The 27,455-nt window shown below is 40.6% G+C and overlaps 1 pseudogene; it reads left to right on the plus strand.

Annotated features, from left to right (window-relative positions):
- The first annotated feature begins 702 nt into the window (after window positions 1-702).
- The window catches only part of LOC147440350 (uncharacterized), a 43,290-nt pseudogene continuing 16,537 nt past the window's right edge, over window positions 703-27,455 (plus strand).

Below are 27,455 nucleotides of genomic sequence, written 5' to 3' on the forward strand. Positions count from 1 at the left end.
GCAAGGGGAGAGTACAAGCTGTTAGTAGCGCGGGACCGGACCCTGTTGAAGGGGCGAGCAGGAGCAAAGTCCGCCAAAGAGAAGGCACTTGGGCTCGGCCAGCGCGCGCTACCCTGTTGAGCACAACCTGCCACTGTATCACCGGGGTTAGCGCAGTAAAGAGGTCACCATCTCTCTTTCCCTCTTGCTCGCCATCACTGTAGGTTATTGCTGCCATAGCCAGGCTTTACAAAAAAAAGGAGCCTCACCATATTAGGCCGCCCACAAGCCTTAGGGCAAACCAAAAAATTGATTGGGGCTAGTACCCACAAGGGTTGCAGCTTCAAGCCCACGGTGGTCGCAATTGGTGACCACGTACTCAACTACCATCGACAAAGGGGCCGGCAATTAGAGTCGATATTGCCCTGCGTACAACAATCTGCAAGTTGACAAATTTTTCAAATTGATTCATTGGAAACCGTGTTCATAGAGCCAATTACACTAAAGCAATAAAAATTGCAATCGACTTGGCTACGACGTGTCCAAGCAGGGTACCTGCACGGGTGGATTTACAGGTTGATTACAACTTTGACCACCAACGTAATTAGCACGGCTAATTACCTGTTGCGGTGTATCATACGGCACGAGATTATTTTTCGATTCCAGGTATTTTTTCTTCTATTCCTTCCACTGCACGGTGTTGCCATGTATTTCGATATCAACATGACTTTTGATTTTGAGCATCATACACCTGATCCTACCCATGATGGCTTGCGGTCGGATGCTCTCATGGAGGGTGCCCGGGACGCTATGGGAGGTGATGATGCTTATGAGTTGCTTGATATTCAAGAGTTTTGTGCACTTCAAACACTCATATCAGTAATGGAAGGAAATTTTGCATCTCTAAATGAAAATGTCACTAAATTATCTACATTAATGATACAACTTACGAAGCAACAGGCCAAGGGCCCTGTTGACACACACATGCATGAGCACACTGCTACTCAGGGGAGCAAGGCCCTTCTGATCATGGACAAGGTCCATCTCCAGATTCTTTGCCCACTCTCCCTGCAAAGGAGGTGGATGAGTTGTTGAAAAACACCAAACCAACGACTTTTAAAGGGGAAGATCGAGATCGCAATAAGGATGCAATGAATATCTTCCTCATCAAGTGGGATGGAATTCACGCCTTACGGCATACTCCGGATGCAGTCAGAGCAATGCAAACAAGCTTAACTCTAGAAGGCAAGGCCTACAAGTGGTGGATGTCTCTCAAGGAGAAGAATATCATACCATAGAGTTGGGCAGCCTTTGAGGCTATGTTTCGCAAAGAATTCTTGCCTATAAATGAGGAAGATCGGAATTGGACGGCTTGGGACACGTGTTCCATGCATCAACACCCATCATTACTTGAATATATCTCTCACTATCAAGATGTTATCCTCAAGTTGGAAGGACTAGACACCTTTTAGCAAGTACGTGGGTTTATCAGCGGTCTGACACCAAAGCTTAAGAATCACGTCAAGACTCAAGACCCTAAAACACTTGAGGAGGCCATAGTGAAAGCACACATTCATGATGATCCAAATGAAAAGAAATCACATAATAATCATGTGCCTGCTAATACACATGGTAATACACGCACACAGTATGGGCACAATAAAAGGAAATTTATAGTAGCCAATTCTGAAGCAGCTAAAAAACCCAAGGGGTCCCGTGGTCCTCTTTCTCTTGAGAACTTTGATAAGGCTAAAAAAGAGAAGTTATGTTTTCAATGCTTGGGAAGCAGTCATGGAAAAAATGATTGTCCCAAGGGGAAATTTGCTGCTCATGGCAAGGAGAAAGCAGTGCACACGGTGCAACTGCTACCTCTTGAGTCTTCCTCACAATTCTCTACAGTGGAAGTAACACACACCGAGGTGGTGCATGAATGCTGTCTCATAGCTTCCATGTGACAACAAATGTTTGGACCACATGAGTTAGTACGTATGCACGGGTCTCTGCAAGGGCACAAGGTGTGCATCTTGGTAGATGACGGTGCTACTCACAATTTTATTAATTATGGATTGGTGAAAAAACTCAAATTGCCTCAAACTCCGAGTTCCTACCACTACAAGGTAGAAATGATGAATGGATATGATACCAAAATCTGAGATACTTAAGTCCGATATGTACCGTTGAAAGTACAAGGCTACTCCACATCCTTGGATTTTCATGTTATGAACATGGAGAGGGCAAACATGGTCCTTGGTAGGGAATGGTTGCATAGCCTAGGACCATCACTAAAGTGTAGCTATGAGCACAACAACTTGATGTTTGAATCCCATGGCACACATGTGTTGTTGTTAGGAGAGAAGGATGTGCCTTCTTCACCACTAATATGTACAACTGAGCTTATGCAGCTCGTTTTTTATAATGAAATAGATCAAGTTTTCTTGTGTTACTCACTGTTTCATTTTCTCTCTAACATTGAATATGTTGAACATTCCTCAACGCCGCATGCTTCTCTCTCATCTCTTCCTCCAATGGCTACTTCTCAACAAGCAAAGGTTGCTAGTGATTTAAAATTTTTATTAAAGGAATCTCATGATGTTTTTCCTAATGATTTTCCATCAGGATTATCGTCGACACGATCGGTGCAACATAGCATCGATGTGGTTGCAGGCAGTAAACCAATCAGTAGACCACCCTACCACATGAGTTACTCTAAAGCTGATGAGACGGAACGTCAACTTGTTGAATATCTTAGCAGAGGGTTTATCCAACCCAATTCTTCACCATGGGCTTCTTCTATCCTATTAGTGAAGAAAAAAGATGTTAGTATGCGCATGTGCGTAGACTACCGTGGCTTAAATGCGGTTATTGTTAAGAACAAGTACCCATTTCCACGCATGGATGAGTTGTTCGACAAGGTCACTCATGCTCGTATTTTTTCAAAAATAGACTTGCGGTTAGCTTATCACCAAGTACGTATTTGACTTGTTGATATACCCAAAACTGCATTCCGAACAAGGTTTGGACACTATGAATTTTTGGTTATGCCTTTTGGATCAACCAATGCGCCTGCAACATTCATGACACTTATGGATAGTGTCTTGAAGCCGTACTTGGGCAAATTTGTATCGTTTTTCTTAATGACATTCTAGTATACAGTGCTTCTGAAGAAGAACACTTACAACGTCTGAGGCAGGTGTTCGAATTGTTATGAACAAATCAATTATATGCCAAGGAAATTAAGTGTGAGTTTTTGAAGGAGGAAATTCACTATCTTGGGCATGTTATTTTGGCTACAGGTCTACACATGGATCAATCCAAAGTGGATACCATTTGGCAGTGGCCTTCTTCTAAAAATCTAGAAGAGTTACAGATTTTTTTAGGATTTACGAGTTTTTATCGAAGGTCCATTAAAAACTATGCTAATATTGTTGTTTCCGTGACACACCAACTGAAAGGCAAAGGCAAAGCTTTTCAGTGGGGACCCACTCAATAGCATAGTCTTGATACGCTCAAGTACGCATTAGCTACAGCTTCCATCCTAGCTATTGTAGATCCTTTGAAACCATTTGTTTTAGAAACGGATGCCAGTGATCGTGCTATTGGAGCAGTCCTGCTACAAGAAGGGTGGCCAATTGCATTTGTAAGCAAGAAGCTTGATTCAGCACAGCAGAATTACTCTTCTTATGAATGAAAACTCTATGCAATAGTGTTTGCCTTGAAAACATGGAGATAATATTTATATGGTGCTCAGTTTGAGATGGTGTTTGACCATGAAAGCATTAAATGGTTTGCACAACAAACCGATTTGAAGGGCCGAAAAGCCAGGTGAGCTGGGATTCTTTAGGAATATGACACCAAGCTTCGGTATTGTAAAGGACGATACAACGTGGTGGCTGACACTCTTAGCCGTATGCTAGAGACCAATTCTCTCTTGTTCACAAAACTTTGTAGTGAATTTTTGGATTCTCTAAAGGCCAAATATGAGTAGGATTACGCATATTCCAAAGTGTGGAGCCATGTACAAATGAGGGATCCTTCTCACTCCAATTATGGTAGTGTATCGTTAACCTCCACATAGTTCTTCTCTGTCAAGTGATGAACTACAGCGATGGAAGAATTTTGCCATCGACAATGGGTACCTACTCCATAAGGGGAGAGTTTGTGTACCGACGGACACAGACATTCGGTGCCAAATTCTTTATGAATGTCATGACAGTCCAAGTGCAGGGCACCCGGGTATTAGAAAGACTTATGCTCTCGTACGACGATAGTTTTACTGGCCATGTTTACATGGCTTTGTTCAAGATTATGTCTTGCATTGCCAAAAATGTCAGGTTAACAAAGCAGAGCACCTAAAAGCAGGAGGATTCTTACATCCTTTGGAGATTCCCAATGGTAAATGGGAAAGTATCTCTATGGATTTTATTGTGGGTTTACCCACCACTATACGAGGTCATGACTCAGTATGGGTGATCATAGACCGGTTGACTAAAATATGTAAGTTTATTCCAACCAAATCAACGCTTAAGACTCCAGAATTAGCCAAGTTATTTGTGAACAACCTATACAAGTTGTATGGCTTGCCAAATAACATTGTCAGTGGTCATGATCCCAAGTTTAACCATCATTTTTGAAGTCACATCTTAAGGGTCACATGTGTGTAGACTCCGATTGATTGCAAGGGATATGTCAAACTCCAAGGGTGGGAGTTGGTTCAATGTGATTATGATTTATGGTTAAGGGTTGAGATTCCCTCATGGATTATGGTTGATATTTTATGGTGGAAGCCGATGTGGCTTATGGTTTTTTTCCCTCGATTGAGTTATGCTGTCGAAATTTTTGCAGCCATGTTATGTTCTAAAGTGGTTATGCAGGATTGGTCGTGCCTCACCCAAGTAGGGTAGAGCTCTCACCCGTGTGATGTGATTGGATTATGGTTTATGGTTTATGGATTTTGGATTGGATCATGAAGTGATCAAGATGGTTTATGGTAGACGTGAAAGGGTAGAGACCCTGTATAGTCTAACTGTTTGGAAAAGGAATTGTTTGTGCATCTAGGAATTGCTATTGTGATTGGACTCATGTTTTATGTTTCTCATGGCAGTGTTGCTACAAGACTATGTCGGTGTGCGGATGCGGTGCGTGTGCGCAGAGAGTGCAAAGGGGAAAGAGGGAGACAGAGAGCATGACACGATGTCGAGAAATCTGCGGTCTTGCCAGGAAAGCACCGGGCTTATGGCTGTGAGAGTTTGTGAGAGAACTCAACAAAAATTATATGAAGGAGTTAAACCATAGATTCCATGAAGACTAGGGTTTGGAAAGAAGTGCAATCAAAGAAGACTCACTCTTTCTCTCTTGCATTCACACACACAAAGAAAGAACACAAAAGAGAATGTCAAAACAATACGAAGATGAAAACATCAAGGCTATGGTCATATCGTATCATGGGTAATATGAAAGGGTTAATAGATGAGTTAATGGCATTCAATCTTGGCTGACCAAATAGGCTACGAATTGTTCTTTGGAATTGTAGTTTTGTGCTTACCATAATATATATATTTTGTCTAGTGATTGGGATTAATTGTGTGTACAAATCCTCTTGGTTCATAGCAAGATAACTACGCTTACATCAAAAGAAAAATTATAGTCTATGAGAGGTAGTATGATGGGATCCGGTGATAGAAGTATTTCATTGAGCCTTTCAGGGCCAAAGAGAAACACTATACGTTGTTGAAAGTGTATTTTACGGCTAATCCATACGTTAATTCTAATAGATCGTACAGAGTGAAAGCGATAGAAATGATCATCATGTGGGTTATTCATCTAATGTGAGAAATGTAGACATGAGAAAAATGTAGATATGAGAGAAGCGAAGAGATGAGAAGTTTCCCTCCCAAGCCCTATTCTTGCCCGTAGGCAATAAGGATACTGCGGGGAGAGATGTACCTGTAGCAAGGAGAACCTAAAATTTGTAGAGATGATGAATTACTAAGAGTGAGAGAGATAGGTTTGGTTAAGGAGATGAGATTAGATACATATATATATGTTTTGGATTAGAGATGAAAATGAAAACAACAAGAAATCAAGAAAACATCAATGTAGAACACATCTTACTTGACAAACCCTTCGGCACCATTATTGATGGAGAGATAAGAAGAGTGGATAATTCCACTTTGATTGATACATCAAGTGCAAGACCTTCTTTGATTAAAGTTGATCTTCGAAGGTTAGCTTGTTGCAAGAATGGCTAGTCTCCCTCTAGGAGAAAGTGTAGGCTTGGGCTTATGTTAATGGCTAAGTACAATTAGGCATTACTACTCACTCCCTCAAGAATTCCTCTCATCAATGTCTTGAATGCTTGAGTTCTTTCCAAGGAAGAAGAGGTCCCCTTTTATAGGTGAAGGGAACCCACAAGGGTTTACACAAGAAGAGAGGAGCCAGTGTGAACAGGAATTGGAAAAGTTGGAAATGAGCTGTCCCTGCATGATGTGGGCAGACTGGGGTCCAGTATTTTGATTATATCTCCTCAACAGTTGCTCCAAATAAAAAAGTAAAAATATGGGCAAAAACTTCAGCTCATTAGCTACGATTTTCATTTTAAAATCGTTTTCCAATTCGGATTGGAACCTTGTGTAAAAAATTCATCAAAATAGGGTCCATTTATGGTAGCAAAAGTCTTCATGTGGTCTCCTTAGACTAGACTTTCATTTAATTCCAAAGGACACTTCATGCCATATGAAAGCATGACATTGCTCCTTGACAAAGTTTTGTAATCATGCTTGCAATAATGCATTAAAATAAGTGTATCTTTGAAATCATGCCACCTAGTGTCCCACTAGGATTTGATTCTCTCTTAGTAGCTATTTAAAAAGAAATATAAGAAAAGTATAAAAAATACATAGAATATATATATATTGGAGTTTACCCTAGATATAGGATCTAGCTAGGGTGTGAGATGATAATGAAATAGTAGAAATAAAGAATCAATTCTTTTTGCCCCAAGTTAAAGAGGCGGAGCTATTGATGCTTTTCCCATAGTATTTTCTGATGGTAAAGTAAGGATATGTTACCCTTGAGAAAAATAATAGGATGAGATAGAAGGCTTATTATTATACTTAAATATGCATATGTACACTATAGGAAATATAATTATGTATCTAAAAAAATACAAGATAGATCTTGTAGCATGCGTTCCCACCATGTACGTGTCATAGCACGACATCCACCCCCTCTAAACCTGCACATCCTCTGGTATGTGCCACATTGTCTCTTTGTAAGATTAGACCTCTTGTACATCTTCCTTGTCTTCTTCTTCACTGGATGATTCCAGAGCTTCATGTTCACTTTGATCTTCACCTGTGTTTTTCTCTTCTTCCTCATCCATATCTTCTAGATCATTGTCTCCTCTTCTCTTAAACATTTTAATCCTTTTTCCTGCAATGGGAATCTTTACTTCTGTACCATCTAGTTCAGACAAGCTATAAGTAGCATTTTCATGCACATGCTTTACAACATACGGTCCAAACCATCTTTTTGAGAACTTACACATGACTGTGTGCTGGTTATCAAGGCTACTATCATACACTAAAACCCAGTCACCTTTGTCAATTTCTTTGCTCCTGAGTCGATGTCGCTTATCAAAATAGTCCTTGTTTTTCAACCTTGCATTTTTGAGTCGTTCTTTTGCAGCTTCAATGTCTCCAGGTCTTCTCTCTAGCTGCCTTATACGCAGTGCAAGGAGATCTTCTCTACTAAGCCCCTCTTGCCAAGGTAGTACATTCCATGTGGGAATTGTATCCTCAATCGGCATCACTGGGTTTTGACCATGCATTAGCTCCGCAGGCATGTAGCCAGTTACTGAGCTATGTGTTGTACGATCAGCCCATAAAGCATATGGTAACAATTTTGGCCACTCACCAACTCTTCCTTCGCAAGCCTTGGCCAAAGCTTTGATGATAGGAGGATGCCCTCTTTCACTCTTTCCATTGCCTTCAGGGTTGTAAGCTGTAGTAAGAGAAAGCTTGATCCCTAATCTAGAAAAGAACTCCCTTGCTTCTTCGGCATCTAGTTCACCTCGATCTGCAGTGATTTTTCCCACACAACCATAACGGCAAATCACCTCATCAAGAAGGAATTTGCACACAGCTTCTGTGGTCTTAGCTCTTAATGCTCTTCCTTCAACCTGGTTAGTTAGGTCCTCTCTTGCAAGAACCAAGTATCTTATCTGCCAGAGTCCTAAAGGCATCGTGACTAGATCCACAACCCATTTATAGTGCATGGCTAGTGGATATGTAGGGTGCAATCCATCACGATGTCGAACATTTGAATACATTTGACAAGTTACACATGACTCTACAAACTGAGATACATCTTTATACATACCCTTCCACCAGTATTTTTCTTTCAACTTGGAGAAGGTTGCCCACACACCCCTGTGTCCAGCCCATAGACTCTCATGAAACTCTTGCATGAGCTTTACTTGAGTCTCTTTTTTACATATAACCCGTTGTGGTGTAGCACCCTTTTGTTTAGGATGCTTCCACAAGTAACCATCCCTTAAAAAGTACCCATATGCTTTCCTGCGTATCCTCTTGAATTCTTGTTCAGACCAATCATCCTGTTTTGTTAGAGTACTCAAGTACCTTCCAATAGAAAGCCAATCACCTTCATAAAGATCTTTCAAGAACAATTCAAGTGAATTAGTCATGCAGACATTGTTACCTTTGACATGAGAGATAGAATAGAATTTTGTGCCTACATCATCTCCCTCATCAATCATTTGTGACTCATCTTCATACCTTGCCCTTGATAGCATATCTGCCACTGTATTATCTTTACCTGCAATGTGCTTAAACTCGGGATTTAAGGACTTAATGTAGGCAATCCACCGCAACATAGCAATGTCTGGTGTTGAGCAGCTTGTAATCATCCCAAGAAGTGGTAGACAATCTGTTTCTACAACCACACATGCACCAATTAGGTACTCTTTCCCACTTTTCAAAGGTGTAACCATACCCCATAACTCTCTCTTTATCTGTGGATAGTTTCTTTGGTGAGCACTTAGTACCTTTGCTCCAAATCTTACCACATACCTGTGTCCTTCTTTGTCATCTTGCCCTATTGCCCATCCAATCCTTGTAGGACTGGTATCTATTGTCACAATCACTGGCCTTTGACACTCATAGTCTACCTTTCTCAAAGTCGTTGCTGACTGGAGTAACTCCTTTAGCTTTTTCATGGATTTTACATATGCTTCTGTCCATTTAAACTTTTGATTCTTTCTAAGCAGCTGATAAAGAGGATCAGCTACATGTGCATAATGTGGAATCCAAATAACATAGAAGACACATGCTCCCAGAAACCTTCTAACCTCAGTGATGCTAGTGCATGTTTCTTTAATTCTTTGGATGGCATCTACCTTTGATGGACAAGGTTTCCTACCATATGGCCCGCACATGTGCCCCACAATGAGCACTTCTTTGACACCAAACATAGACTTTTTCCCTGACAATGTAAGATTCACTTCTTCCAACCTAGACAAAATTTTATCACAATCATTTATGTGATTTACCACAAACCTGCGACATCCCTTGAGATCCAAAGCTTCATCTTTGTCACTTTCTTCACATCCTTTGATAGGCAAATCATCAATGAAAGGCATTGTGATTTGAGGAATAAAGTCACGTAAGACCTTATTCATCTCATTCATCATATGTGCAACTGAGTTGGTTGCTCCCTGTGGCAAGGTACACATCCTTACCAAACCCAAAGGTGTCCTCATGGTTGTCAAGTGTCTGCTTTCGATTGCAAGCTGAAATTGATCATACCCTGAGTAGAGATCCCCCATTGAGTAGATTTCCCTCCCTGCAAACGCCTCTGCAAATTCATCCACAATTGGACCTGTACCTACATTTCTAATTGTCACCTTGTTCACTGGTTGCATATCTTGGATGAAGCGTAGAGAACCATTCTTCTTTGGAACTGTGAACCACCTGTTTGAGTATGGAGCACAAGAAGGCTCCAAGATTCCCATTTTGATTTTCTCATTTAGTAGCTCTACTAACTTTGGCAAATGAGCCTTTGGAACCGGAATAGGCCGCAGATTCCAAGGCACATGAGGTATTGTGAAAATTACCATAGGAGCTACAATATAAGGATCAACACATCCTATCTCATGTGGCTCAAATGCAAAAGCCTTACCATGCTTTGAAAGCATTTCTTTGAAGCACTTTGTCTCCTCCTGTGTTAGAAACTCCTCGCAACCAATCTGCAACTCTTCAAAAGACTCCTTTGTGAAGGTATGCCCGATCTTTTTAGGATTCCGCAAACTTGGTTGTAAAGAAGCCTGTTCAATCTTTTCCCTATTGTTGGGTGGTAAGGGTGAAGCTACTGGTTTCACCTTCTTTGCTACACTCTTGTATTTAGTTTCAACATGGACTTCTGGGCCAACTGTTTGGCTTTCTTTAAAGGCTTCTATTACTTGATACATTTCCATAGAGCAAACTTCCACAACTTCATTTTCAAGATGCAAACTAGACCTCATTATAGCATCAAGCTCACCCATAGTATCTACAAAAGAAAGTTGTTCACATAAACCCAAAACATTTTCAGTAGGCTTTAGCAACCCACTCTTTTTCATGCCTATCTGTATATTATGCATATATTGCCTCTCACATTTCTTCAAATCTTCAAGTTTTGTAAAACATACTGATCCATTCCTTGTTACCAAGGAGCTCATTGAGAAAGTTTCACCTATTTTTGGATCAGGCGAGACCCTTTTTCTTTCTGTACCACTGCAATCCCGCTTTACAATGGTACTTGGCAAAAACCCATCATTTCTCTATGATCATGAAACTCTTTGCTCACCTTTGGTAGAGGATGTTCTCTGAGGTTGTCATGATTTCTTTCATGGTTTACACAAACTGTGAGAAATTGGACAGCACGTTTACCATCTTTGCTACGTATCCTAGCATATGCTGAACCATCGTCCATTACCTTTGTTTCCATTCGAACTCCCACAATGTAGGGCTATCCAAGGATAAGATGATATGAAGATGTATTCTGAACAAAGAAGTTTTGGTCAATCTTTACATCACCTATTGTCACCTTCACACCTGGACATGCTGCATACAATTCACCGGATGAATTGTTTGCCACTTTTACCATCCAACCATGATCTGTGTCCATCGGCCATTTGCACTTGTTGTAGAGGCTCTTTGACATTATGTTTATTTCTGAACCATGGTCAATCAAGGCAACAAATGGCTCTTCAAGATCACCTACCTTGACCAAAGTTTCTGTAGTAGCCCTTGCCCAATGACTTCGTGAATAGTAACTCCTAGGAATATCTTCAACTTCTTCATCATCATTTGAGAAATGCATTTGCTTCACTCTCCCACTAGATTGGTAGCATCCTATCACAGCTCCATCATCCTCCTTATTTTGTAGTTGCATCCCTTGTGTCTTTGAGGTTTCCCCTTCAACCTGTGGACGAGAAACTTTAGCAAGGGTTTGCCTCTTCCTCTTGATGATGTCAATGATCTCCTCATGGAATTCACGCTTTGCAATGCCAAGAACTTCTCCCAGAGTAAACTCAATCTTGCTATTCAAGATCCTTTCCTCCAAGACTTTCTTTAAATCTATAGCAACCTCAATATCAGATTGTAGTTTATAAGTTGGGCCTTTTGTCTTACCTTTCGTTGGCTCTTTCTTCTTTCCTGTTGTAGACTCCTCCATGAGTACTTCAGGTGGAGATGCTCCTTGTGTTGAGGGTGTTTGAGAAGGCATTGAGTCCCTTATTTCCCCAATTCTAGAAGCTCTTTTTGATGGTCCTTCATCAGCATTCTCACGTCTGCGCTTCTCTTCTACAATTGCCTCATTTTGTTGGCATTTTGTAATGTAGGCATGCACTGACAATGAGTCCACTGGATCATTCCATCCTGTTTCTAGACATATTCAATCACCTGCTTCATGTAGAATCTCTTTTGTAAGCTTTCCCTTTTTAGCTAATTGCATGACATTTGGCCAAATTTGACCATGATGGTCACTCACCTCTTCATCACAAAAATGTTAAATTTTTACTCCATAAGTAGCTGCCTCAACTGAAGAGGTGGCATGCTTGGTTGCCATATCTTCAACTAAGGTTTGCATTCCCCCCTCCCAAAGTTAGTTCTCAAGGGTAGACCTGTCTCTCTTAAGTGGATTTTACCATCCTTAAAAAAGACAACATCTTTTGACAAAGCATCACTAAAATCATCACAATCCCTTCTTACATGGTCTGTACTATCACACCAAATACATCTATTGACAAACCCTTCTTTGGGCTGTTGTCTTTGCCTAGGAAGTGGCCCTGATGGTTGGCCTTTTTCTTCAAGCTTTGCAAACTTCACCTTCAAGTCACGCATTCCCTTCACAAGCTCATCTAGCATGGACTCATAAAACTTAGGAGCGATAAAAGTAGGCTTTACCATTTTGTTAGAAGTTGAGGTGGAAGGACTTGTAGTGTTTACTACCATCTTGTCCCTTCTTCTTTGTCGTTTGGCAAGCAGTGAGACAACACCTTCAACCTCATTCTAGTCGGTCTTTAGTCCTTGCTCAGCATCTTTATCTTCAAGAAGAAGCTCCAAATTTTCTTGAAACTCTTTACCTGCAGCTTGTAAGAAAAGATCTGTCTTCTCTGCATCTAGTGTGGCCCTTTCTGTCCTAGTGAGTTGTGCATAGCACCGCTCAAATTCCCTAAGTAGCTCTGTTATTGATAGTCCTTGCTTTGGCTTGACTACCCATTCTAAGAATGTCCTTTTGGTCACTCTCTCCGAGTCCTCCATGAAATATTCCTCCTTTAAAGCTACTTTGAGTTCTTCCCAATTTCTCCCATGCCCATCTCTAATTGCCCTAACATGCTCCCTAATTTCTGGAGCAAAAACTAGCTCAAAGCTTTGAATCATCTCACCTTCTGACACGCGATGCAACTCCATCTCCTTCACATACTCGCGTAAGTACTTGGTTACATCTTTGCCATTGAACTGATCCATTTTGTTGACGACCGCTTGTATGGACTTCGTTGCTGAAATCTCCCTTCTTTCAGTAGCATGTTGTTGTTGCATGAACATTGCAAATTCTTAAAACATTTGCATTGTTGCTGGGTCAAAATGCATACCCTGTTGCTCAACATGATCACCCATGGTTACCCACAAACTCTCACCCTAGCAGATTCGCGTCGGGTTCACCAAAAATATGTCAAGAAATTTGCGGTCTTGCCAGGAAAGCACCGGGATTATGGTTGTGAGAGTTTGTGAGAGAACTCAACAAAAACTATATGAAGGAGTTAAACCATAGATGCCATGAAGACTAGGGTTTGGAAAGAAGTGCAATCAAAGAAGAGTCACTCTTTCTCTCTTGCATTCACACACACAAAGAAAGAACACAAAAGAGAATGTCAAAACAATACGAAGATGAAAACATCAAGGCTATGGTCATATCGTATCATGGGTAATATGAAAGGGTTAATAGATGAGCTAATGGCATTCAATCTTGGCTGACCAAATAGGCTACGAATTGTTCTTTGGAATTGTAGTTTTGTGCTTACCATAATATATATATTTTGTCTAGTGATTGGGATTAATTGTGTGTACAAATCCTCTTGGTTCATAGCAAGATAACTACGCTTACATCAAAAAAAAAATATAGTCTATGAGAGGTAGTATGATGGGATCCGGTGATAGAAGTATTTCATTGAGCCTTTCAGGGCCGAAGAGAAACACTATACGTTGTTGAAAGTGTAATTTACGGCTAATCCATACGTTAATTCTAATAGATCGTACAGAGTGAAAGCGATAGAAATGATCATCATGTGGATTATTCATCTAGGATAATATGTGAGAAATGTAGACATGAGAAAAATGTAGATATGAGAGAAGCGAAGAGATGAGAAGTTTCCCTCCCAAGCCCTATTCTTGCCCGTAGGCAATAAGGATACTGCGGGGAGAGATGTACCTGTAGCAAGGAGAACCTAAAATTTGTAGAGATGATGAATTACTAAGAGTGAGAGAGATAGGTTTGGTTAAGGAGATGAGATTAGATACATATATATATGTTTTGGATTAGAGATGAAAATGAAAACAACAAGAAATCAAGAAAACATCAATGTAGAACACATCTTACTTGACAAACCCTTCGGCACCATTATTGATGGAGAGATAAGAAGAGTGGATAATTCCACTTTGATTGATACATCAAGTGCAAGACCTTCTTTGATTAGAGTTGATCTTCGAAGGTTAGCTTGTTGCAAGAATGGCTAGTCTCCCTCTAGGAGAAAGTGTAGGCTTGGGCTTATGTTAATGGCTAAGTACAATTAGGCATTACTACTCACTCCCTCAAGAATTCCTCTCATCAATGGCTTGAATGCTTGAGTTCTTTCCAAGGAAGAAGAGGTCCCCTTTTATAGGTGAAGGGAACCCACAAGGGTTTACACAAGAAGAGAGGAGCCAGTGTGAACAGGAATTGGAAAAGTTGGAAATGAGCTGTCCCTGCATGATGTGGGCAGACTGGGGTCCAGTATTTTGATTATATCTCCTCAACCGTTGCTCCAAATAAAAAAGTAAAAATATGGGCAAAAACTTCAGCTCATTAGCTACGATTTTTATTTTAAAATCGTTTTCCAATTTGGATTGGAACCTTGTGTAAAAAATTCATCAAAATATGGTCCATTTATGGCAGCAAAAGTCTTCATGTGGTCTCCTTAGACTAGACTTTCATTTAATTCCAAAGGACACCTCATGCCATATGAAAGCATGACATTGCTCCTTGACAAAGTTTTGTAATCATGCTTGCAATAATGCATTGAAATAAGTGTATCTTTGAAATCATGCCACCTAGTGTCCCACTAGGATTTGATTCTCTCCTAGTAGCTATTTAAAAAGAAATATAAGAAAAGTATAAAAAATACATAGAATATATATATATATTGGAGTTTACCCTAGATATAGGATCTAGCTAGGGTGTGAGATGATAATGAAATAGTAGAAATAAAGAATCAATTCTTTTTGCCCCAAGTTAAAGAGGCGGAGCTATTGATGCTTTTCCCATAGTATTTTCTGATGGTAAAGTAAGGATATGTTACCCTTGAGAAAAATAATAGGATGAGATAGAAGGCTTATTATTATACATAAATATGCATATGTACACTATAGGAAATATAATTATGTATCTAAAAAAATACAAGATAGATCTTGTAGCATGCGTTCCCACCATGTACGTGTCACAGCACGACAACGGGATGTGGGGTGGAGCTCCCAAATCTCACTGTGTGAGCACCATGTGAGAATGTGAGTGAGAGCTCCTTATTCTTTGTATGTATAAAGAATAAGGAGATAATTGTGGGCAGCCAGACACTGACCGGCGGACACGGGTAAAGCACGGTGAGGCACACCGCCTTTACCTAACATTCTCCCACTAAAGGCTGTGTGTCGATAAGTGGCAATAGGACTAGCCAACAACTAGTATATACAAGAGGTGAGAGAAGACGACTCTCAACCTATGCCCACTGGCTCACTCCAAACATGCACTAGTGTAGATGCAACATGCATACCACTAGGGCTAGAGCTATGATGACACTCATGATGCAGGTATCGAGTGACGACCTCCATGGCTCCACAATGCACAATGCCAGTGTCAATCATCGCACGACTGACAACTCCCACTGCAAATGCACCAACCGCATAAGCAAGATTAGGTCTCGAAACCAAAAGATCAGACATAAGAGACCCGAAAGCCGATGAAACATGCACTATGTGTGCCAACCTATCCCTGTCAGCAACCTCAGTGCCATATGCATCCTCATCAGGAACCACCTGACTATGCATCACCATGTCAGCATCATCTGGCAAAGGCATATTTGCTGGGAATGACTGCAAAATCAAAAAATCAGCACCACTGAAATCACACACAGCTGTCTGAAGGACACTGTCGCCCTCAAACATATCAGACGCATCATAGAACAATGCATCGGTCTCTGGCTCAATTGATGTCACCTCAACTGATGACTGACAAAGCTATGCATTCCCAGAGATACCACTGTCTATGTGAACGTCACCACAAGACAAATGCACAACCTGCTCTCCATATAGCACATCCGCAAAAGAGACACACCTCATCTCTCGCTCCAAACATGGCTGCAAATACACAGAGACTACACCGCCTAGTGTGTCAGAAATATGCAAAGGGTATATCAGACCACTCCTAGCACCTCTGGCTATCACCAGTGATCCCCTATGCATCTGAAATGACCGCTCTCTAAGCAATACACAATGTCCACTACTCTGCAACTGACGCACTGAAATGAGACTCTGACTGAGTCCTGGTACATAACGTACATCTCCCAGCATAAGCAATGCACCGCTAGGTAAAGACATGCATACAACTCCAGCACCCTCTATGTCATATGTTGAACCATTATCAAACTGCACACAACCAAGTCTCCCACTAGAGAAAGACCAAAATAAATAACGACGTGACGTCACGTGAAAAACTGCATGCTCGTCTAGTAGAAAATGCGTAGACAATGTACTATCCCAAGACACAAAGTTAGACTCAAAAGTGACATGCCCGTCACATGCACACACTCTAGCATGTGTCCTCACAGTAGCACCATGCATCTACCTCTTCCGTTGCCTCATACGCCTAAAGCAACGACACCTAATATTCCCATCATGGCCGCAGTGCCAACATGTCAATCGCGATCATGAACGAGAACCGCCTCTAACCTGAAGCTAGACTCAAAAGTGACATGCCCGTCACATGCACACACTCTGAAGGCAAGCTAGACTCAAAAGTGACATGCCCGTCACATGCACACACTCTAGCATGTGTCCTCACAGTAGCACCATGCATCTGCCTCTTTCGTTGCCTCATACGCCTGAAGCAACGACACCTAATATTCCCATCATGGCCGCAGTGCCAACATGTCAATCGCGATCGTGAACGAGAACCGCCTCTAACCTGAAGTGTCTCCATGCCAAAACTATGGCAAACAATGCTCGAGATCACAAGACTCTCCCACCCGAGAGCAAACCACTGTCTCAAGCAAACAAGGATACACAACTCCTCACTCTTGCAAGAGTGGATACAAAAACACAAAACTGTGTCCAAACTGACAAAACCTATCAAAGTCAAAGTAAAACACTCGATCACAAACTATGGCGAGAATCTGGAAAAAAATCCTACAGAGTTTTCCCAAAAAACTGAGCAAAAAAATCAAGTACAATCTCTACCATAAACCATAACACTACTCAATGCCAATGAGTAGAAATGCCAAAATGCCTCCACATTTTCACATACAATGGGAATCCGCACTCAACGTACATCAACGGAGTGACCCCACATAAGCAAGCGCCAAAATATTTTCAACCCGAAAACTTGATCAATGCAAAAACAATGCTCTCAAGAGAGCTCATCGGCACTTGAAAGTGCTCACCAAAATGCATATATAATGGGCATCAACTATGCACCATAACCATATGCAAACCCATTCACAAACACCATGAATCCAAGCACAAAATCACTGTCAAAGTATCCTATCAAAACCAGTGAAAGAAGCTCCACATGTGTGCTCCAAAAACCGTGTCTCTCAAGAGACCGCTTCGGTGGTGTGTAAATGCCTCCGTACTTCGTAGCCCAAATCTACCAAAAACCCTCAAACCACAAGCTCTGCACAAGCTCAAATTGCATCTTCAGCTTAGAATTGATGCACCTAACTTTGAGCACCTGCCGTGCTTCCAAAAGTGCATCAAACTCTCACACTGCGAAAACAAAAAACCTGCAATTTCAGTATACAGTCAGTCTTATCTGAATATCAGCAAAACGGTGAGGAATTTGCAAAACATTTCTTCTGCAAAGTTGTAGACCGCGTTGATACGGACGGGCTAGGTGGACAGAATTTTCAGGTCTGCATTCTACAAGGAGGAAACGAATCTGAAAACAGTGCTGCTGCGCACACAGTTTTTAGGGCAGCACCTTCACTTACACACAATCTTCCACACTCCTTTCTGAGCTTCCACAAGAGGATACATCACTCTCAACTGATCTCACAAGCTCCCATTTCATTCTCACAAAGCTTCCAAGCTTTCTTAATCTCTCCACCACCGAGAGCGATCGAGTTATCGCCTCGAAGCTCTCAAAGCCATCGTGCTCTCTACGATCACCATGGCTCTGATACCAATTGTGAGTGCGCGGATGCTGTGCGTGTGCACAGAGAGTGCAAAGGGGAAAGAGGAAGAGAGAGAGAGAGAGAGAGAGAGAGAGAGAGAGAGAGAGAGAGAGAGAGAGAGAGAGAGAGAGAGAGAGAGAGAGAGAGAGAGAGAGAGAGAGCACGACACAGGATGTGGGGTGGATCTCCCAAATCTCACTGTGTGAGCACCATGTGAGAATGTGAGTGAGAGCTCCTTATTCTTTGTATGTATAAAGAATAAGGAGATAAATGTGGGCAGCCAGACACTGACCGGCGGACACCAGCAAAGCACGATGAGGCACATCGCCTTTACCTAATAGACTAGGATCACCTACATCACTTAGCCTTAGACTAAAGGGTCGCTGACCTGGGGCTTTGCTGGATCGGGGGTGTTGCCTAGGTCTTCATCTTTTTGTTAGGCTCATCTACACGGTTAGTGCGTCGGGGTTGAATGACCTACACGGCTAACACGTCGGGGATCTTGCCTTGGCTTGGCTCAAACACCTGATACTAGACATCGAAGAGGCGTGGCACCTAGATTGGTATGGTTGGTGTTGATACCTTACCAGCTGCTGGTATTTGGGATCCTTTCAAATCTTGGGTTCATGGAGGGAGGCGAAGCGGCCTCACCTATGTCTGGCTCAGGTAGGATGGAGATGTTCTAGCTCGCTCTCGGCGAAGTGAAATTCTCTCTATCCTTAGTAGAGCGGAGGTCGATGGGTGGACGGTCGATCCCTACACAGGGTCCGCTGCTCTGCTAGTTATTTTGTCATATTTTTTTTTTTGATGTTATGTTATACCCAGATTTTGTCATTGCATTAATACATGGTTTCCTGTTCCATTTAGATGGGCATTTAAAGATTCTTTGTTTTCAATTTCTCATGTCTCTGTGCACTCTATTTCACCCTCCACTATATTCTCTCTCTCTCTCTTCCCGCAACACGGTGTACACATATATTCACCCTCCACAATGTTATATTTTTTCTTGAGTACGCTTTCATTCATAACACCCATTCAAGGGTAGCACTAGTCGCTATGTACCTCTGGATGCAGTCCGGCTCATGGCGTAAACTCCATGCTTGGTCGGGCGCTAAGAACTCCTCCCCCATACAAATGCTTCCACAACTCTGATGTATATTGAAAATTGTATAAAGGTGTAAATTGTATATTCTGTGCATAGACCCCTAGGGAGGAGTATCTCTCACCTGGTATCAGAGCCAATGCTTAAGGTGATAGGGATAGCCTAAAGCCTGATACTAGTCGGGCTAGTTATGCATCATGCACGCATTCATGCATGCTGTTTGAGAAAGGATTGTATTCATGATGCATCTATAGGTGGCATTGGTTGATGGTACTTGTTTGACTTGTCTTCTTGAGTGGAAGTGTTTGGGTTGAGTTATGGTAAAGTGATTGTAGTGTTCAACAACGACGATATAATTTTATTGAATGTTTGTTTTGTAGTAACCAATGGCTCCCAGAGTGACGTCTGAGTGCTTTAGCCAAGGAAATGAGGTTTTGGTCATAGTGTTCAACGACATGGCGACACAATTGTCCATGGATGAACGAGAACTCTTTTACTTAGAAGTTGGGACCAAAGTCTTTGGCATACCAGGAAGCACAACTTGTTGAAAGAGTGTTGACCGTAGTTACCTTACCCGTCACCAGGAACCTTTCCGTCCGTTCTTCATCTATATTGACGACAGTCCAAGAGATTGGTTTGCAAATCTCATACTACTTCAACTCAGAATATGGCTAGGCCTAGGAGACATGTTCTACTACTTGGCGATGTGTTCCCAAATGTTAAGGATTGCCGAAGTTGCCAAGAAGTTTGAAGCTCTTGCAACTGTCATAGGAAAGAAAAGTTAGAGGATAATACTACAGACCACGTTGTCGCATGAGAGGTCTGAGAGAATACCCTGTTATGAGAGTTAAAAGGATATTTAGAGAATTAGCTCCAAGACACCCATAATATTGTAATGAAATCATAAAGATCAAATTTTGATGAATAAAAGAAGCATAAACTTAGTTTTGACTCACATGTGTACTAAGTTTTCTCTCTTTCTCTTATTATAGATGGATCTTCTTAATTGTCTTGATGAACTTGTGAGTGATTTTTCACAAAGAATCTTTTTCAATTATGCGGCTGGACTCAGTCTCCATTGGGGAATTGAAGTGACTCGAGTTTCAAAGGGGACTAGGGATTTCCTTATACCCAACACTTACGTAGCATGGTAGTTATATGTTGAAGCTCAGCCCGAACATCAAACACAAGTACCTGATAGATTCATGACTAACCCACAGCTTTGGGTGAAGGAAAAGATCCAAGAAGGTGATGTTAAAGTGCAAGGATATGTTCTTGACATTAACTTATGCTCTCTTTTGGACATACCGAGTTGTGAACTCATACTTAGTAAAAAGGTCCTTATGCTAAACCAAAGATACGGCTTTTGTGAGAAGGTCATAATCAGAATATGGAAGAAGTCAAATGGCGGCAACCAATTCTATTATCTACCCGAGGATTGGTTCAATAGAGTCTATGGACCCATTCTCAAGTACAACCCTCACAATGTTACCATTACCTTCGATGACTACGAGAAACCAAGGTGCATTAGTGACTTTTCTTGAGCACGACCAATAGCAGTGAACTCGAGTAGATATTTCTATAGAAATGATGTAAATGAACGACATGCCCATGTAAACTGTTTTAATGGATTACCACCCAAGGATGCGTCGTGGGGGGAAGAATAGTATAAAGAGAAAGACATGACTTTTAGTGCACAAGTTGAAGTGCTAAACTTCGACACCCGTGATGTGAACAAATATAGGGGTAGAACCTTAGTTGTAAGAACCAAGAATTGGTTCATTGGACCCTTTCGTATTTATGTATCTCCCAAGAAACACTATGTACCTTCTTGATCTTCTATAGTTATTAAAAAAAATTGGTTTTTATATAACACATATTATTTTGAGGATATAATACTTGATTTTGAATCTTGATTTTATCCTTCTAACTGACATGAGTGATGGTGTGTGTGTGTAGATAATTGACATCTTACCTTCAGGGATATGGGCGGATATACTCTCTCGCCTTATGATGGAAGAGCATTTCCAAACTGGAGTGGAAGTACAAAGACTTGTCACTACCACGCATAACGGGGAAGAAAGAAAAAGGTTGATGTCTACAGATTTCATTGTACCGAATACTTTCAGAGCTTGGTATCAGTATGCTATAGGGAATCCCGAGTTTAGACCACCTCAACATAAACCTTCGCCTGTTGGGTGTATCGAGTGGATACATTCTAAGCTGGAAAAGGAAATTGTTGTCACAAAACAAATATTGTATATAAATGCGTATGAGCTTACATTAAGACCAACAAAGGAAACGTGGATAGCTAGAAACATATTACCCTTAGTAATGGCTACGGGGTGTTTCAGCATTGTTATGTTTAATGTATGTGGGAGATAGTGCGAGAACAATGATCGACATTCCTATAGTCCAATCCCTTCGAAGTTATTCTTTGACTTATTTGGAAGGTTATTAATCTACAACCCTCGCAATGTAAAGATTTTATACAATGCCTACAGCAGATCTCAGTGCCTTGCAGATTGTGCAAATATCCACAGCTCAGTTGGATGGGACACATTGGACGTGTTTCCAAAGGATTCTGCTTTCTTCAATTACTACTTTGAGTACAGGAAGGCGATTATCCACACTGAAATGGGGGTTCTTGTAACAAACAAATCTCTAACTCACACAATGGTATGACTCATACGCCAATGAAGAGATGTTCCAGCCAAAGATCGTAAAGGACTATTGAATCAACCATCAGAAATACTGAAGGAATGGGACAACTATGCTCCATTGGTGGAAGGATGTCACAATGGATATTATCAATTACATTATGCTAGAGCCACTAGGATTTATTAGAAACTTCCTAAAAACCTTGTAGACTTTTGAAAACTCAAAGTTTTGTGATATCAAAATTTGATTGATTTGTTATTCCTTATCCTAATTGCTTCTCATCTTATCTTAAATGACTATTCAAATTGATTTAAGTGATTTCACGTGAAACAGGATATTTTGCTAAGTGTGATCTTGGTTGATATGGTGCAGAAAGTTACCATGCCTCCTAGAGGAAATGCGGCTGGCTGCTAACGCAAATGCACCTATTGTTCCTCAACACACCATCATCGATAGAGACATCGATGCTATGCTTTGCAAGTCTCAACCTGGAAATTTTAGCGGGGAAGGCAAAGATGTAGGCAAGATTCTTGAAGATTGGATAGAGCGCATGGATGACTACTTTGATTTGGCTCACTCATCGGCAGTGAACAAGGCTATCATCGCTAAGTTCAAACTGGAAAAAACAGCCAAGCATTGGTGGAGAGACCATTGCACAGAGAACAATGTTGATCCTAATGCTGCAACTTGGGATTATCTTAAGACTCAACGTAAGAAGAACTATCAGAACAAAGTTTATCATTCAGACCGTATGAACGAGTTTCTTGATTGTACTCAGGGGACCAAAGATCTGGAATCATACTACCAACATTTCTTAACCCTTGTCAAGTATACTCCAACAGAGATGGCTCAAGAGATTAAGGTAGCTCAATTCGTGCCAGGGCTACATAATCCTATGAAGACTAGGCTCCAAAGTCTTCGCCTTACCAATTTTGCAGATGTCCTTGATGTAGGAAAACCCATTGAAATAGAGTTATCTACTGCCAAAAAGAGGAAACCAGAACCTGTTTCTGTTTGTGAAATCAAAAGACCTCGTCCAAAGGAGGAACAAAGATCTAGAACTCCACAACAAAGAAGAGAGAGCTTATTACGTATGAGAGCTAGATAGGATCATTTATGCTACACTTGTTTTGATTCTGGTCATCAATCCAGGGATGTCCCTTTAACAACTCAAGCTTCACAGGATTGGTGGACAATTATGAACATAGAAATTTCAATCCGAATCGGAATTATGGGAAATTTAGACCTAGGCCATCGGCAGTTCAGAGGAACTTCAATCAACAGAACTTTAACCAAAACCAAAGACCGCCTCAAAACCAGGGGAATTTTAGACCAGGCAATCCGCCTTTTTTTCAGAACGGACCACCTATCAGCAATAACAACAATGGGAATGTTAATCGTCGACTTCGTCTAGGAGGAGTGGGAAATCAAAGACCTCAGGGAAGACCTCAAGCTAACAGAGCTCAAGGGGCTAGAGGGGAAGGAAATCAGGTAAACGTGTATGTTCATGCTGCAATTGAACATCAGGGAGTGAATGAACAATTTTCAGCTATTCAAATCCTAGCAGAGTATTAAGGTAACCATTTTATCCTATTGGTTGATTCAGGAAGTACCCATTCTTTCATATCTCCTAAGTGCATCAGAAACCTCATTCTGACTGAACACCTTGATACAGACCTTACAGTAGAATTAGCTACGGGTAGGAAGGTTAGATCTTCTACTACATGCAAACTTCAGAGTCTTACCCATCGGAATTTACGATGGAATCCTAGGGATGGATTGTCTTTAAACCAACGATGCTCATATACATTGTAAAGATGCTTCATGAACTTTTCAAAATGATCAAGACGCTAGAGTTACAGTTACTGGAAAAAGGGAAAAGCCTAAGCTCAAACTAGTGAACTTTACTAAACTTATGAAGAGTTATAGGAAGAATGAGAAGATTTACAAAGTAAAGCTTAACCCTAAAGAGAAGAAGATAGATTCACCTGAACTCGAATGGATAACAGAGTTTGATGATGTATTTACCGAAGAACTTTCTCATCTACCACCGAGGCATGATGTTGATCATGCAATAGATCTTACTCCAGGAGCTCAACCAGTTGCTCGTAGACTTATAAGATGTCAGTATCCAAATCTGCCGAACTCAAGGAACAATTAACACAACTTCTTGAACAAGGCTTCATTCAACCTAGTGTTTCTCCATGGAGTACTCCTGTTCTCTTTAATAGGAAGAAGGATGGTACTTAACGTCTCTGTATTGATTATCGTGGATTGAACCAACTAACAATCAAGAATAAGTATGCAATACCAAGGATTGATGAATTGCTTGGTCAATTACATGGATCTTCTATCTTCACAAAGATTGATCTTAGGTCAGGGTATTTCCAAATCCGAATCAAGGAGGAGGATATATCAAAGACCGGATTTAATACTCGTTTTGGACATTATGAATTTACAATTATGCCTTTTGGACTTACTAACGCTCCTGCAACTTTTAATCGTCTTATGATCGACGTGTTTCAAGAACATCTTGATGATTTTGTTCTTGTCTTCTTTGATGATATCCTGGTTTACTCAAGAAACAGAGAAGAACACGAACAGCATGTGCGACGAGTACTTGAACTTCTCCGTCAAAATCAACTTTATGCCAAACGTAGCAAATGCACCTTTTTCACTGACAAGGTGGAACATCTGGGATTTATTGTATCCAAAGATGGTGTTTCTACTGACCCAAGTAAGATTGAAGCTGTCAAAGCTTGGTCTACACCGAAATCATTACGGGAAGTACGTTGATTTCTTGGTTTGACAAGATGGTATCGCATATTTATTGAAGTTTACGCTAAGATTGCATCTCCATTGACTAATACGCTTAAGAAAGAAATTTTTTTTACTTGGAATGAACGTGCTCAAGCTGGTTTTGAAAAACTCAAAGAAGCTTTGGTGAATGCTCTAATACTACAGCTTCCAGACTTCTCAAGGGCATTCACTATACTCACTGATGCAAGTGGACAAGCAATTGGTGACGTTCTGCCTCAAGAAGGAAAACCAGTAGCTTATGAATCTCGTAAGTTACGTATACATGAGTTGAATTATCCTACGCATGACTTGGAATTATTGGCCGTTGTGCTTGCTCTTAAAGTATGGCGACATTATCTTCTTGGAAGGAGATTTGAACTACATACCGATCATAGAAGCCTAAAGTGGATCTACACCCAACCTGACCTTAATATGCGACAGAGAAGATGGATGGAATTGTTATGCAAATATGATTTTGGAATCAAGTATAAACCTGGGAAGGAAAATCTGGTGGCTAATGCCTTGAGCAAGAAGAGTATAGTAGCAGCTCTCACAACCTCTACTACTTCTCTAATTGACCTTATTCGAGAAGATATGACTAATGATCCGTATTACTTAAGAATCCAATACTTGATAAACCTAAATAATCGCACAGAGAAGTAGGAAAGGAAAATCAAAAGCTTTCATGTTGAAGATGATGACCTTTACTTTGGTAATCATCTTTGTATTCCAAATCAAGCTGAAATCAAACTTCAGATATTGCAAGAAGCTCATGATATACCTATAGCAGGACATCTAGGGTACATTAAGACTTACTCTACTATAAGAAAGAGTTTCTTTTGGCCAGGAGTAAAGTGCAATGTGTTGAACTATGTTACAAGATATTTAACATGTCAACATATTAAAGCTGAACGAATTCAATATCCCGGTAAGCTTCAACCTATTGATGCTCCACAAATGAAGTGGGAATGCATATCTATGGATATTATTACATGACTTCCTACATCTCTGGGATATGATTCTATTTTTGTGGTTGTTGATATGCTTACAAAAATGACCCATTTATTTCCAGTCAAGACAACATTTACGGCTAAGGACATAGCTCAAGTCTTCATGAAAGGTGTTTTTATGTATCATGGTCTACCTCGAAGGATAATATCTGATTGTGATGCGAAGTTCACCTCTAATTTTTGGAAAGCTTATTCTCAGCTACATGGACCCATTTAGCCTTTAGTACTGCTTATCATCCTCAAACTGATGGGCAAACAGAGAGAACAAATCAAATCATTGAAGAAATTTTGAGAGCTTATTGTATGCATGAATAGAGTAAATGGACCAGCTATTTGTATTTGATTGAATTTGCGTATAACTCATCATTCCAACACTCAATTGGAATGTCTCCTTTTCAAGCATTGTATGGGCAAGAGTGTCTTACTCCACTCAAATGGACAGACCCTCTCATACGAGTTCAAGCATCCAAAGAAATATTGGATGAAATGCAACTACAAACCAATCTTATACGGCAAGATATTAAGACTGCTCAAGATAGACAGAAGAGTTACGCTGATCCAAAACGATCTACCAGACTTTTTGAAGAAGGGGATATGGTATTCTTGAGAGTGAAACCCAAACGTAGTTCTTTATCAATGGGTAAGTGTAAGAAGCTAAGTGCAAGATATTATGGACCTTTTGTAATCACATAACGAATTAATGACCAAGCTTACAGACTCTTGTTACCACCACACATAAAGGTACATGATGTTTTTCACGCCAGCTTACTCAAGAAGTATGTACCTGATCCACAATATATTCTTGATGATTCTCTATTATCTACATCCAACGACGGAACTTTTGAAGTATATCCCAAAGAGATACTTCAGATCAAAATCAAGCCTCTACGTAATCATACCATTATTGAACACCTTGTTAAATGGTCAACGTATCCTCAGGAAGATGCCACTTGGGAACATGATGATGTAATGAGACTAAATTATCTTGACTTCATGTCGAGGTGAGGACACCTCGAATTTTTCATGTGTGGGAGGATGTAAGATTTCCAATTTTTGGGTCTCTTTTAAAAATAAGAAAAATAGCTTCCAATATCTATTTTGTCGAATTTTGGTTGACAATATTAGAAAGACATAATTATGTCGGGATGTTACGGTGTGGCGTAGTTTAGCTACAGTTTTCATTAGTTCGATAGATACTGTTTGGATGGTCAAATTTAATGTAAAAATTGAATGGTAAGTGGGAGAGTTGACCACCAAAAAGCAAAGGCTTGTTTTTAGGAAAGAAAGACTCTTTCTTTTAAAAAAGGGAGGAGGAGCTTAGTTTAGGACTCTTTTCGTGGGAGCCAAGCTTCTTTTTAGAGTCTCTAAATCGCGCATCGAAATCCATGTCCTCAAGAGAAAAAAAATTATAAAAGAAATTGAAAAGCTATGAACGTGCGCGAACTTGTCTCTGCTTGCTCACTCTATTATTAGCTAGTACTTTTGGCCTTGAGAGCCTATATAAAGACCTCTCTTCTTTCACTTTGAGGAGGATAGATACACTCTTAGACGCGGAAGCTCTCTCGCTTTGCCGTCAAAATTACTTATCTATTATATGGAGTGGTGGAAGCTCTTCATCAGCATCTCCATAAACTCTTCTCTCTCATAAAGAAGAAGAAGAAGAAGGATACTTTCTCTCTAATTTCTTATTATCTTCTCTCTCGTT

Source organism: Adiantum capillus-veneris, chromosome 15, assembly GCF_014529385.1.
Source record: "Adiantum capillus-veneris isolate H3 chromosome 15, ASM1452938v2, whole genome shotgun sequence".
Lineage (NCBI taxonomy): Eukaryota > Viridiplantae > Streptophyta > Polypodiopsida > Polypodiales > Pteridaceae > Adiantum > Adiantum capillus-veneris.